General features: G+C 37.8%; 1 long non-coding RNA gene across 1 annotated transcript; it reads left to right on the forward strand.

The window, feature by feature from the left end:
* The first annotated feature begins 4,340 nt into the window (after positions 1 to 4,340).
* Positions 4,341 to 7,505, forward strand: LOC131457083 (uncharacterized). Its single transcript, XR_009239977.1, has 6 exons — positions 4,341 to 4,410; positions 4,615 to 4,920; positions 5,295 to 5,328; positions 5,416 to 6,214; positions 6,414 to 6,506; positions 7,390 to 7,505. It is a non-coding gene; the product is annotated as an uncharacterized LOC131457083 (long non-coding RNA).
* Positions 7,506 to 15,951: the final 8,446 nt, after the last annotated feature.

Genomic DNA, 15,951 nt, shown 5'->3' on the forward strand with positions numbered 1-15,951 from the left:
CACTGTTGTCACTGATGCAGTATTTGGTCGACCCATTTGTGATCTGTTGACAGCATCATGTGAATTATTTTTTTACTTGGTGTAAAGTGTAACAGAATACTAAAACTGTGAGACGTAAAATCTGCATCATAATTGATTGTATTTTCGTTTCTCAGGGATTCAATGTGTTCTGAAATCTGCCATTGAGACACACATTTCAAAGTTACCAGATGTTTGATGTTGACGACAAATTTTCACCTGGATGGGAGTACTCACTTATCTACCACTTAGTTGGCTTAGTCTGCCCAACTGCTTATTAACACAAATATCTAATCAGCCAACCACATGGCAACAACTAAGTGCATTTGGTAGTGTTGATGTGGTCAAGACAACCTCCTGAAGTTCAAACCAAGTATCAGAATAGGGAAGACAGTGGGAAATAATTTAAGTTATCTTGAAAGAGGCATGGTTGTTGTTGCCAGACAGGTTGGTATTAGTATTTTAGAGACTGCTAATCTACTAGGATTTTCACACACAACCATGTGTCAGTTGTTTGGGTGAATATACAAAACGTCTATCGTTGAAGCAGATGAGCTTCAGCTTCAAAGAATCACATCAGCCACTTTATTAGGTACACATCAAACCTAGAGAAGTGGCTGCTTAGTGTACTTGCTGCTTTGTGTTCACTATGGCTGGTCAATAATGGATGAATGTTTCTCAGCTGAACTTCCAAATGTGGGCAAGACTATGTTTATATTAACAGCGTCAGAATGTATGTGTGTGTCATTTGATCCTGAAGTAAACATAGCTCCGAGTCCAATTTATGGCTTCAACTTCGAACAGTACTTGCATGTTCATTCTCAGAAATGTCAGATTTGTTGATTGTTGAATTTGGCTCTTCCGTCTGTCTTTTGTCTTGGCATTTGTGCTTAGACGTGTCTGTTGACATGGGATCAGTTCATCATAGATGTGGAATGATGGTTGGTGTTCTGTGATCTGTGACGTTTTAGGCCTTAGGTGTGGCTGGCATGGTCACAAATATGTGTGTGGATGTGCCAACAATGTTTGTAGACATAGGAGTATGATTTACTGGTGCTGTGGACTTGAATTTAATTTGGTAAAGGTGTAACCTTGTTAAAGTATGGCTGAACTGAGCTACAGTCGGGGTGGGGGATTAATACTCAAATATCAATTTAAGGTACTGGGAAGTGGATACAATCATTGACAAATTCATTTCCCAAACAGCATTACATTATTCAGCTGATGATGATATAGTTTGGGTACCCAGAATATTGTCTATTCTTTACTACACATGGATTATGAGACTTTTGAACCCCATCGTGTGTGATGTCCATCAGTTAATGCTCTGTAAAGCTGACTCAGTTACACATGAATGGCACGATAACAAAAACTGAAGCTTCACGGAATGTCTTCTTTTATTTGTAGTCAAACACCTTGTACAAACAACAGCATGTTCTACGCATCTTACATACTTACAGTATGTCTGTGTGTAGTTGTGTGTGCCATATTTGTGCAGGTGGTATGGGATGATGCGTTGTAGATTACATTCCTAGCACAACATATGCACCTCAGTCACGACTTCTCGAACAACACAATTTATTTTACTAATATTATCATTACACTTTTCCATCAGTAGTTATCTCTTTGACCAACATTATTGACCTCATATTGTAAGTCTATAAAATTATGTGTCCACAAATGGTTAAAATAATCTCTGTTCTGTTCTGTTTATTATAATATTGTGTCTGTTTTTGTGTTTAAAACAAATCAATTCTCATGCTAGAATGACAATGTGTTGAAGGGGCTAGAGAGGTCTGGTATATTCACATTTCTTGTTTTACCTTTGGACCAAACCGTACTCTGAAACACAATGCCTAAAGATTCATTGGTCAGCATAACATGAAGGAATGATAACAGCAGTCTCATCTCTCACCTAACCTGAACTGATGGGGTTTCTGTTTAACTTTGTTTCATTTTGTATGAGGAAGTATTACATTTAAAACCACATGAAACAAGACCAAAGCTAATACTGATGGGTTTCTTCTTTCTTGTTAGATGATGTGAATTTCCAGAATCAATCTACTGTCCAGCTTAAATTCTGTTTCCTTCACATTTTGAAAATAAAAATGTGGAATGCTGATATTTAATTGTTTATAGACATATTGCATTGGATACTTTATCATTAAAAACCAGATAGAGTAAATTTAATTAATTTATTATACTTTTTTTTCACCACTGGCTAGTGTGGTGTCAGTGCCATCAAGTACTAGTTAGTACTATTACAAGGATCACTAATCCTTGTTATGTCCTGGGTTTACTGAATAATATCATTACCGGTTTGTAAATATTTATGCAGGCTTTTCTTCTTTTCTTCTTCTTTTTTTAAAGAAAAGAAAATACAAACATTTATAGGTTTATTTCACAATTATTGTTTTAAAGAGACGTTTTTAAAGAAACGAAAGTAGGTGTTGTTTTGAGGAGGCTGTCAACCACTCATCACAAATGGAAATGTTCCTGCGTGCTGGACACATGTTCTGATGCTGGCTGATAGTATCAGCAGAAAGAAATGCACCCTGTTCAGCAACAATCCATTCTTTATTTAGAGATACCGTGTTCATGAAGACACAACATAAAAATACCCACTCTTTTACTTTAACCTGATAACATAAACTCAACCAGGATTTTTATCTAACGTCTGTGGCTGATCGCAAATGGCATTTCAAGCTTGACTAAAGAAAAAAGAAAAAAAAAAAAGAGGTGAATATTGTTCTATTAAACATGGGCAATCACATGTGCAACATTATTATCTGTTGTTCACTGAGCAACTTCAGTTATGGTAGATTTCATTAGCAATGCTTTTAACGACATTTTAATTCATTAAAAGCAATATGAGCATATGATAAATATGATTTGAAAACCACTTAATAGAAGATAACACAAGAAATGAAACAAGAAGAATACACTATTACAGTATACAATTTCAGTTGGAGTAAACCTAACTGGATGCTGTTTATTTTGTTGATGTTCCAACACGGGGGACAGTTATTTGTATGATCAACTGATACAAGAGCGACAGATCACACATACAGTTTGTCCCTTTTAAACTCATACAATTACAATCAACACAAACTCAACACAAACACAAACTTCCTTTTTTTTTTCACGTCTTGTTTTCAAGATTCCCATTACAGCTGTGGACCAGAAAGCATCCGAAAATAAAATGGGCATATTTTCAGGAAATATATCAGACCTCGACATTAACTTTCTTTCTCAGTGCTATCATTGAAACTTTGAACTTGTGTCACAGCAGTCGCAATATTTGATGAACATAATAAATAGAATTTATAGTTGTTCTCATGTAGAAGTCACCAAGTATTGTCGTGATTATGATTTTTATTGTATATATATATATACATATGTATGTATATGTACATATATATCTGCAACCCTCCTATGGAGGATAAAGCGGTAATACACACATTTGTGTATCAGTATCAAACTATTTATAAGAGGCTTTGTTCAAAACTGACAAATGTATCTGTGGTGATTTGTGTTTACATTCTATAATACTACCCATGAAAGAACAGTGTCGGTAGTCGACCTTTTTCCCAACCATGCACGCCTAGAACAAGGCTGTATTTACATTACATTACATGTCATTTAGCAGACGCTTTTATCCAAAGCGACATACGAGGGAATTGAGTACAACCTCCCAGGGGTGGGGTTGAACTTGCAACCATGATGTCTTTTGCACACTTGGTACCGGTCTTAACCACTATTTATCATGCCGTGAGTGGATGTTTTACATTAAATAAAGACACTAATTTAGATGTTTGTTATCTCATACAGAAAAATTGCCAAGAGGCAAGGAGAATAGAAGAAAAATGTGTTATTATAATCATGGTATTTAATTATTTAAGATTTCTTGTCCTAAAAAAGCTGGGTCCGAAGATAGAAAAAAGTAATAATGAATAGAATTCAGTTATTTTATATGGATTTTGTGTGCAATACAAAAGTCAGAGGGTTTAAAAAAAAAAAAAAAATATATATATATATTATGCCACGCAATGAAAGAGTTCAAATTAATAAAGTATTGAATAAAAGTAGCATTTGGTATTTTTGATATTGTTTGTGTGCCATATTATGAGAACATCTAAACAAATGGGGAAATATATGTATAAAATGTAATTATCTGGATAATAAAATAACTGAGATAGGTCCATAAGTGTAGATAGATAAAGTTGCAAAAACAACATTTCCCATAATAACCATTTTCAAATAGTATGGAAGCCCGTTTGTCCAATATGTATTCTGTATGTCCGTTCTGTGGCTGCTGTTTTTAAAGGAGACGCATCATAATCGGGCCTAGTCTCACCCAAAGAAATATGCGGATTGATATAGCTTTAAGAGGTAAATACTATTCGATGTTTGTAAAATTATTATGTTATTCATACATTTTTATAAATAAGCTAATTAATTAAACACGTATTTAAGCACGGGAATATTGCTCCTGGTGGAGCTAACACGTTTAACAGTCCCAACAGGGCCTTCTAGCTTCGTGTTCTCATTTTGCATGTATTTAACTGAGTGGCGAAAAACATGTTCTCGGAACAGGACGAGGTTTTGGGTCCTTGTCGTGGTTGAGTCACCCAGAGACTCATCGGAGGCCGCCAAACCATCCACGGACTCGGTTTGTCCAGCGGGAGAAGAAGGCGTAAAGGGCGCGTGTCAACTGCAGTGACCCCACCGGACTCACGGTCATGCACCGGTGCTTCTGAGCGTGTTCTCCGAACCAGAGGAGCTGCAGCTGGCACAACACGCGAGTCTGAGAATGCCACCCGCATGGAAAAACCTGCAGGTCTACCTTGTGAACGCAGAGGAGCTGCAGGATCACACTCCTGAAACTCGCCTGTCATGCAAGTGCGTGCACGGTGCACAAAGGCGTGTTTCTGCATCATAGCAACAGTTGTTTTTTTTTTTGTTTGTTTGTTTGAGTGAAACTGTCCTGCAAGGAGACTCATGACTATAATTGTCGAAAGTGTTGAATCATTTATGTCCTTAAGGCTATAAAGTTGAATGCAGATCACTGTTATCATGTCCACAAGCTCTCTCAATGCATTGTTTTATTGAGTTAAAATACACAGTCACGATACTGATGTAGTTCAGTATGTAGTACCACAGATTGATTTACGCTGTACGTGCCCCTACAGAAATGATCATGTGTGATATGTCACTAATTCACACTCAATATTGCAGCCTCCTCATTCTGAAATTCTTATTTTCCTGTATTTCAGGAGAGGAGACAGGTGCTTTGGAAGGAAATAGCAAGTGAGTGTTATTTGACACTTATTTTTGGTTTGTTTGTTTTATTTATTATGTGGTTTTCATTGTGATCAGTGTGTCCACGTGTGGTAGAATTGCAGATCCAGATGCAGCTCTCAGCGATGACCCTCCATTCAGTGACAACCCAGATGACCTCATGTATCAGCCCAAGACAAAGATGTAGCCTGAGCTAACTGCCCTTAGTCATGAATGCTTATTTTACAATACTTCCAGCATGATGAATGTTGAAGTGATAGTTTTTTGATTTTTGATTGGAACTCCAGGAAAAAATCAAGGCAAAGTGTATCACCACAAAAATAAGTCACAAAAGAGGAGCCAGAGGAGACGAAAGAAAATGGAATCAAAGAGGAAGAATCAAGTAAAAGTGTAACACAGATTGAAGCTAGAGCGGGTTTAAGGCAGGGCATTGACCTGTGTGATCACCTGCTCTCTGACTAAATCTGCTTCAACATCTTTAAGGAAGTTAACATTGCTGATATGTGTTTTGTTTCCCTATGACAAAAATAGGTTGAGTTATGAAGGTCTGCCATCCTGTCAGTTGTAACCATGACAACGCCAAATATTTGTAAAGACACTGTCTGAATTTTTGTGATGATATAAAATGGATATATTCTTGAAAGAGTTTTTTTTTTAATCTTTGACCCTTTTTTTCCAAGGTTTGAGGCTTGATGATGATGTTGAAATGAAAGGTTTCAAAGGTTCATGTGACCTGTTATGACAAACATTAATATATTTTGAACTCACTGACCCCATTTCTGTCTTTATTGCAGCATCATATAAAATACCAGCATTTAAAAAAGCAGTATGTGTAGATGTGGAAGATTGTTTCGTCTGCAAAAGCAGCTGTTGCGACATGCAAAACACCACACAGGTTTGGACACCTATTGTATATTTCTAAAAACAATTGTATTATTGATACCATACTTTAAGTTGGTAGTGATTACATCATTTGTGAGCAGCTTAAAATTTGGAGTTGTATAACCCTTTACAAGAAATTAAATGAAACCTCTTCCTTTTCTGTCAAGTTTCTTAATTTCCATTTATCATTAATTTTGTCTTTCACATCAAAGGGACTACATCTGTGAGTTTTGTGCTTGTGCCTTCAAGAGCTCCCATAACCACACTGTACACAGAATGATTCATACAGGAGAGAAACCTATACAGTGAGTTGGAACAACAGCTTAATTTAGATTTTATAACTGCCAATTTTAATGCTTGTGTGAAAAAAATTGTTTGTTAAAAGGGCCAAGTAATACTGTTTGGTCAGAATTAACAGAAGAGGAAACCAAAGCATAAATGTTTTAATTCGTTCATAAACCCTTCTCGTCACTTCCGACACTATTTACACCAGTCAACCGGGATGGACCGGAATCTTTTCCGTCTAGAGAATTAATTGTATAAACAACTGCATATCCAGGGTTGAATGAAGTGTAATCCTTTTGTTTAAATTGCGTTCGAACCGTACCTATGTTTTGGACTGCGTCATGTTGAGTCATATAATACTTTTGTTGTACTGTTTATTCAAAGAACCAAGTGTAAACATTTAGAATTAGTGGTTGTCTCCTGGTAAAGATGCATTTAAATGATTGAATTATGACACTTTCTTTACTGTAATATATCAGATTTTTTTTATGTCAAACTGTTAAATGCTGTTTTTGTTTTTTGTACTGGTGAAATGTAATGAATGACATTTACTGAAATACCTTATACCAGCACAGGTCTGAAGTACTTTTTTCCTATTATATTTCTACATTATTACATTTTAAGGGGATAAAATGATCTAATGATCTCAAATGCTATAATTTAAGATCATTCAGCATTTAAATTCAGTATTAAAACATCTTAATTTTAATGTATGAGCTGTAATAATGATCAAATAGTATATGCAGTAATTACTTTAATACTACTTTTATACCACTTTACTACGTGTAAAGGAGTATATATACCTATGTAACGTTAAAACAGTGGTTTTGAGTGACATACAGGTGCAGAGTCATGGTTGGTACTGAGGACTATAACATGTTCTCTGTCTCCATCCTGTGGCAGGTGTGAGATCTGTGGCTTTACATGTCGTCAGAAGGCCTCCTTGAACTGAAGATAAAGGAGAACCAGGTAACTTCGAGTGACACACTGACTACACTGCAGCGGGTGGTGAACCCGCTTGCCACTCATACGATAGATGTGCCTCATGGCCATTTCGTCCTGTAAACACATAACGTGGTGCAGGTAGCACAGCAGTAGCAACCTCCCTTCTTAATGCACCTCGGCACGGCTCCTCCTGCACACCTCTCCAGCACCAGCCACCATCACTGCCCCACACTTCCTGCCAACACAGTCACATCCACAACCACTTTGGACTCCCGGCATTCTCTCGTCACCCTGAGCTCCGTCACCAGCCTCGCCTCCCAGCAAGCTGCACAGTGGGGCAGGAAGGCCGACAAAGTTGTTCACAGGGAGAGTGAGCTGTGGGAAAGGGTCATCGTGGGTGAGAATCATCAGGATGTTAGAGAAATGGATTGGGAGAGCAGTGGGGAGCTGAGGAAGGAAGATGAGGTGATTGTTTGGGAGCGGGAACAAGCGAGACATATTCTGTTACAGTGTTCTGACATTCATGGAGATAATTGAATCTAGATAGATGCCCAGTGAAGGAGATATCCCATGCAGAGAAAGTTAAAATGGTGAAAGACTAGTAAAAAAAAAAGTAAAGTTTAAAAGCTGACATCTATATTTGAAATAACAATGTATATCCATATATCTCATACAGTGCCCACTTTGGGAGCATGATTTATAATATAGATTACATATTATTTTAACACTAAATGAACCCCAGACTGGAAGGAATGAAATATAGAGTGATTTTACCATATGTGTCACCTACATGGTGATATAATATTCACACATGAAATACCCATAGTAAAGTATGTCCATGTACATACTGTAGAAATATATGTCAATGTGTTTTATAATGTTCACAACATGTACATATTTTCCGTATTCCCATTGGTGCCCTTTTCTCTTTATATGCATCTTTTTACAGAATTTCTGAGTGTCTGTGACATAAGTGGGTTAATTCTAGTCATTTCTGTTAGAGAATAATTGCACTGTGAGCAACAACTTCACATGCAGTTATATTAGTTTGACGTATAGTGGAGAATCTATGATGTATCAAGAAGATATCAAACCTATTCTATAAAAAAATCGCAAAACAAAATCTAAACTAAGTATTCCATACATTTTTAATGAGGACGGTAATTTCCCAAACGAATGATGTGTGTTGCTTTTTACAGCTGACATTCTCAACTGTCGCATGCATCATTGATGACTTAGTTCTGTTCAAGTGTGCAGGTATTCAGATGGTGAGCTTAAGTGGCTGTTATTTGTCTTTCGTCTTACTTCAGTTTTTTGCTATTGAGACAAATATTTCGCGTTTTGCAAAGTTACGTTCCAAATTGTCGCTTGATGGTGTTTATTCACTTTCAATCCTAATTTATATATATACGTTTTTAAATTAAGTATTAAATTGTTATGTTAAGCTATTTTCTTTTGCAGTTATTTATTGTTAGGAAATAGGAAAATATACCTAGTACCGAGTAATCCTAAGCTTCCAACACTAGTTTATGAGTTAGGGTTAGTGTAGTGTAGTGTAGTGTAGTTTGTACAAACCTATTTAAATAGATGGTAATTGTACAGAGGTATTCAAAACAACTCATTTACCAATTAGTTAAACATAATTCTCATGTAGTTACACAAGTAGGTACAAAAAATGCAGATTCAGGACATTGTAAGTCAATGTATTTGCCTAAGTGGTGTAAGAGGACATACATGGGGACAAACTTCCCAATACAAAAGACACCAGTAGAGGTCACCCAAAGCTACTAATGTGAGGGATTATGATAGCAGCATTCTAAAAGGGCTTATTAAGTTGTTTGTTATTTTAATAATTATACTAAATAGGACATTATCATTATGTAAGATGTAGTCAAAATGATATATGTATTTATGTATACAATCGCCTGATATGGATTATATAACCTTGCACTGGACAAACAAAACCTCTTTTGAGTTTTAATGTGAACTGAAGGCTGCATAGTTTCTCTGACGGGGAAGGGTGAGGGTTCAGAGATGTAAATGAAGTTTACACACCTTTCAAATAGCAGTCAACACATTAAAATAATATTAAATAGTGCAATGCTATGGCAATTTGCAAAGTATTCAGACAACTAATATCAATCAATCAATCACCACTCAATAGTCCATCAGAACAAATTGAAAACATGGTTTTAGATATTCATGGTATCTCTATTGCTGCTGCTGCTACAACTAATTATAATAATATTAATATCATTAAATACAATAATATGAAATCAATTTTGCAGAGGTCATATTCTGATGCCATGTACATAGGCCTACCTGCTATGAGTTTAGAGTAAGAGACTGCATATATTAAAAAGTATTGCACAGAAATATAGTTAGCATAGTTATTTTCACAATTTTCTTTGAAATAAAAATATTATAACAAAAGCTCTGTTATACATTTACATTTATTATATTTTATCTTGATTGTAAAGCTTACTGAGGAAAACGAATTTATGATTTTTTGGATATTCAGTTTTAATTGAAATGTAACTGAATTAATATACATTTTAAATGTTAAAAATTGATACCTTAACTATCCAGTGCAAAATGAGGGTGAAGAAAATGTTGTGTAACGTGTATGTTTATATGTAAACTAGTTGTATGTGTTTTTTTTCTACAGCCTTCGTGGTTTCCATATCATCCTGTAGGAAATTAGGGAAAACTCTCCCATGAATGCATTTTACTATTTGCGGAAGGATGGGTGGGCCACACTGTGACGTTTTTCAGAGAGGGTGGCTCATGTGCGTCTCCCTAAAAACGCCCCTGTGGCTTTGCGGAACCAATTAAATCTCCTCTAGCTCAGTGCATGGCTGTACGTAAACCGACCCAAACACGCTGTTCTCCGCTCCGGTCGAGAGGAGTGGATCTCCGGCTTGTCGTCAAACCGTTATACCACCTAGAAACGCGGATATTTAGGAGGCTGGGGGTGTGAGGCAGTGCGGGAGGGACTTGTTTCCCCGCTCCGTCTTCCTCCAACTCGCTGCTGCTGCTGTGAACCACTTACATAAACAAGGTTGGAGAGCAAATGGCAGAACAGGAGGAGCAGACGGTAACCGAGCTGGACGCGCCAGTGGATGACCACTCGCGAACCGAGAGAGCAGTGGCTCTTGCACGGCTACTGCACCATGAATGTACTAATCTGCTCCAGCTATATGTGAGTTTTCAGTTGTGGTACGATCTGTCCCATCAGATGATGGTGGGACACGCTCCCCTTCCCGTTACTTGTGGCGTTAATGCTACCATATTGTTGGAACGCACTCGGCTAGCTACCTGTCGCATTAGGATAGAGTAGGATATTATGAGGACGGGGGAGAGCAGGACGGGATGGGAAAGGCTATTATAGGATAATATAAATGGTTAGATAATGAGAGGAGAGTTTAGGTTCGTATAGGAAAGGGTAGGATGGGATAAAACGGATAGTTTAGGGTACGGTGGGAGGGTATAGGGTACTACAGGACAGCAGTAAATAGGATGGATATGACTGGGTAGGAAAGTAAAGATCAGGGCAGAATGATACAAATTAGGATAGAAATGGTATGCATGGATGAGAAGTTGAGTATATTAAATAGGATGGATAGGCCAGAGGAGGGTAGGTCAGATAGTTTTGTGGGATATAGGGTAGTTTAGGATTGGTTAGGCCAGGGTAGGGCAGTTTAAGGGTAGTAAAGGGTCAGAAATGATAGGGCTGAGAATGATAAGTTAGTTAGGGTCGCCTACGATACTGTGGAACAAAAACAGTTATTTCATTATGACATATTAAAATACAGCTATAAAATTGAATTTGTTTGAATTATGTTTACCATTTAACATTGAGCAGTAGAGTGAGTCATTGAAGGTGATGCCGTACCGCAGAGTGTAATCATGCTAAAAGAAAAGCCCCCACCTCCTTTCCTTTTCCCTAGTGGTGCTTAATGGATAGAGTGCAGTTTTTTTTGTTGCTGCTGTCATGCCTCTGTGCCTCATCTTCCAATTAAATCACCTTTTAATTGATCAGTATAATCAATGCTCGTTTGTGCCATATCATAAAGTCACAAAACAAGAAGCAAATCACATTTGTCAGCATTGCAGGCAGCATCAAAATGTTCTTTTATGTTTTGCTCATCCTCTACAGAAGGAGAGGGAAACCTTCTTGATGGACCACACCCCAGACAGTGGACGCATTGTGTCCTTGTCCCCAGACTCAGAAGAGCCCAGCACAGAGGAGAAGGTGCAGTTACTGCATTCAGCTCTGCGGCAGTGCCTGGGGCTGCTCCACTGTGTTATTCAGAAGGAAGAGGAGGAATGGGGTGAACTGGAGTGCGACTACGAGACAATGAAGAAGAGCGTCCGCGTCCGACTGGAGCACTTGCTTCACAGCACCAAAGATCTGTCAAAGGCCAGGAATCTGGAAGTCACTCCTGACCACCGGTGTACTGAGGTGAAGTGTTTGTTACAGAGAGGAAGCCATCCTTTCATATGATTACAGGATAGTCAATGGATATATGGAATGGAATGGAATGGAAAATAAGATAACGATGTAGGAGACCGCTGTCCCCTCGAGGTAACTTTCATTCACAAAATTGCTGTAATAGCATCAGTTTCTGAATTGCCCCTATGGGGATAAATAAAGGTACATCTGATCCTATCTTTCCTGTCTCTCAATTCAATATGACATTTTCTGTCATTAATGATGCATGCAAAGAGGAGCCATTTGAGAGTACACTCATGTTTAGATGGAAGTCAGATGAAGACACTTGTAGTTACTAGCAGAACCAGCAGAAGTGATCTGTAATGAACCGTATTTTAATCTGATTTGAACAGTGTGATCGGTAATGTAAAGTAGCAGCGCGTCCATCAGAAGGTTTTGTGCAGAATTCATGTCAGCACTGACTGTGTGTTGGGTGTAAGGGCACCAAAATTTGTTGCGGCACAATCTCACCCACCTCCATTTTTCTTTTTTCTTTTTTCCTGCATGTGCACAGTGGATGCTTCTGAGGGAAGAGTGGCAGAGCAGATTCATTTTTATAAGCAGCTATGTGGATCCTAGATCGTTGTGGAATCTCTTTTTAACAAAGTAACTAACAAAGAATTTTCAAGGACTTCCCCAGCCCGTCGCACATCTCTTTTACTGCTTTAATGTAGCTTATAAGATGTGTGAGGTGTGTGAAAACAAAAGTCTGGTGTAAGTGTGTGTAAGTAAGAGAAGTCTACACTGTTGACTTCCTTTACCCAGGCTAGTTTCTTTGTTGCAGTGAGGAGCATGATGTTTGTCACATGTCTCTGCTCTTACTGCATGGACCATCTGTGGAGGTCTGTACCATGGTAGGCGTTAGGGTAAGAGTTGGGGCACCCTAAGTGTTGCTTTTTTCTAACGCTCCCATTCACATGTTGCTGGTACAGCCATCAGGAGCGAATTGAGAGAAAGGTTAGTGTCTTGCCCAAGAACACCCGAGCACATGGATTGGATCCAAGCACAGTTAGTCTGGTTAGAAGACAACCCTGTTTCCCTCCTATGAGAGTTATCTTGTAGATTTTATCTCATCCACTCATGACCGTTGTCTCTGATGTAGTCCAACCCACCTGCCTCTGCTGTGACCTGTATGCGAGGGGAGACACTCTGCAATCCAAATTTTTAGTGTGTGACACTTGAGTCAATACTGATAAAACTCTAATGCCATAGACGCAAACAGAAGCTATCTGCCAGCACCTGCTTTAAGTCCATCATGTGCAGACAGAAGTGTGCAGTTTTTTGCTTGCCTGGCTCACAATTCTGCTGTCATTACCCCAGGTATGTTATGTATGCCTGCTTCCCTGCACCCATGCACACAGTTAACAAAATTATTATAATTTATGTATTTCTTTTTTCTCAAGTACCAGATCAATAGGCATTATTAGTAAGTGCTTTTGCCCATCCCTAGTGCTGCATCATTGTTTAATGAAAGACATTTGATTCAAACTTGTTCTTTGCTATATAGGAAACGGATGGTGCTGGGGGAGCTTTCGGACTCAAAATGTGGACCTATCGAGTGCTGCTGGAGCTGATCCACTGGGCAGACCATGCTGTGCAGACCCTCCACGTCTTACATTCAGAGGGGGAAGGAGCAGAGGAGATCTAATTCACTTTCCTTCACTCCAAAAACTTCTCTGAATGAACTCACTAAACACTAACAGCCAGCTTTGTCTTTTCCTTATTCACAATTAAATACTCAGCAAGGAGGAATATTATCTGTGTACACTAGAGGTTAAGAAGGTACCAGTTGATCTAAAATTACAACTAAACCCCTTTAGTTGGACGCTTTTTCCCAGATGGTGGTATTTCCACAGCAAGTGCTATAATGACCTCTAGTTTGCCACAGTTGCAATTTCCTTTGACATAGACATGAGGGGCAGACTCAGTGAATTTGGCGAGTCTGCACTTTGCATAAAGGTTGTTTGCTTATTGCAGTGGCAGAGTTAGACTGTGTGGAAATGTATTCATTTTGTATACGGTGAGTAATTTATTTTTATTTAAGTGAATTTACCATTGATGACTAATTATGTGCTGTATGTAACACTCCAGAATCTACTAACTGCTAGAATATAGCCAAAAATACATGACTGTTAAACTGTGACTGATGTGCAGCTGAATTTATTGTCCTTTTGCTATTTATTAGGTCACGTAGCTCTTAATGTAACCCCTTATTAACAAAACCTGTCTAAATTATTCTATATTGTATTTCATGTATTTCATATATAGACTGAAATGCTTGTATAGTTTATTGTTTGGCACAATCTGTGTCATGTTTGCTGCTCTAGTCACCAAGTTCTCTCCTGATATAATACTTGAATGTGCTGCTACACTGTTCACATGTTTAAACCAATACATTAGTGTTTCTTTTACATTTTCTGCCCTTATCCTTTGAAGGTTGACAGAAATGTTGGAGAACCACTGTATTAGACTGATATCTTATGGTAGGATTGTACTGTATGTAGCCAAAAGTATCAAACACTCTGCTCCACAACAAATTAACTGTAGTGTTAAATCCCTGACACAATACAGACATGAATGGGCTGTGACCGGCAGACTTGTTGGTATGGTGAATTTCTAAATGTCATGCTTTTCTTTTTATCTCTGTGACAAATAACTGGATGTGCATTGAAGATTAAAACACAATTTTAACCCTTTTGCCTTTCCTGACACTGGCTTTATATTCTCATTATTTTCCAAGCTCTACTCCTGCACAGAAACAACATTTACCCATTTTGGTTATTCAGTAGCACTTAAAATTACAAATCCTTTATTATCCTCATAACTGTATAGGATGTTTTGTTAAAACAATATATAGTATATAATGATGTGTACAAATCTAAAGGAAAAAATAAAGGCAGGACAGAGTTGAATTTGTAAATCTATAATTTGTTAATGCCTGGAATGTCAATGTCAGTATAAAGCAGGTCAACATATTTAAGCAGTATGTGAAGAATTGAATTCCCTGTACTGTACTAAAGATAACTAGGGGAAATGTCCCTTGTTTCAAAAAACTGAACAGAAGGTTTTCAAGGAATGATTACTTAGAATAAAGTCTCACCAAACATTCCCTTTCCATTGATTAGATATCATTTAATTCTTGAAAATCTTATCTTCAAAAGTATCGTGAAATGTGATCAAATTGTAGATTGCCAGAGGAAAATATTTCTCTTTGTTCGGTTACATTGCTTTGACAGTTGAAATGCCTAGATCCATGGTTCTCAAACTGTGGTATGTGTACCACAAGTGGTACGTGAGCTTTCTCTTATGGTACTTGGAGGAAAATCAGAAATACTGTATGTACCAGGGTATGGGATCAGAGTGGAGCTGAGGAATTTTGACACATAGCGTCACTTTATCTCTCACTCCATCTTAATCTAATTTTACTATACCTCTGTATGAAGTATATGTGAGGAAGAGGAGGATGATGAGAGAGCAGATTATTTTATGGGGAATAAATCTGTTTAGTGTGAAAAGTCCATAGCTGACTTTGCTCGGCCTATTTACGCCACTGTATTTTAACGTTGGTCATAATGGTGTTACTTCCGGAGCTCAATATTTTCTCAGGTGGTATTTGGTATAAAATGTTTGAGAATCACTGGACTAGATGCATTTAAAACAATTCCCTGCAGGGATTAATAAAGTATTCTGATTCCGATTTGAATAGTTTGACTTACAGAATACAACAGAATATAGGCTACAACTCACAGTTAAAAACTGAAGTTATTGCCAACACTATGCTAAACAAGCATAAGTTTGCTTTTTTCATTTGCTGATATTCTGGGTTTTCTGATCAGTGTAATCTTCATGCTTCCGTCTTTTCCTTTTATGGTAAATGTTTGTGTGGAATATATTGTCATTAAATGGATTGCTGTTGTAAATATGTACGATTTTTATCCTCCACATGAGGGTCGCGGGGGGTGCTGTGCCAATCTCAGCTGACTTGGGGCGATAGGCGGGGTACACCCTGTACAGTTCGCCAGTCC

This window comes from Solea solea, chromosome 3 (genome assembly GCF_958295425.1).
Source record: "Solea solea chromosome 3, fSolSol10.1, whole genome shotgun sequence".
NCBI classification, from domain to species: domain Eukaryota; kingdom Metazoa; phylum Chordata; class Actinopteri; order Pleuronectiformes; family Soleidae; genus Solea; species Solea solea.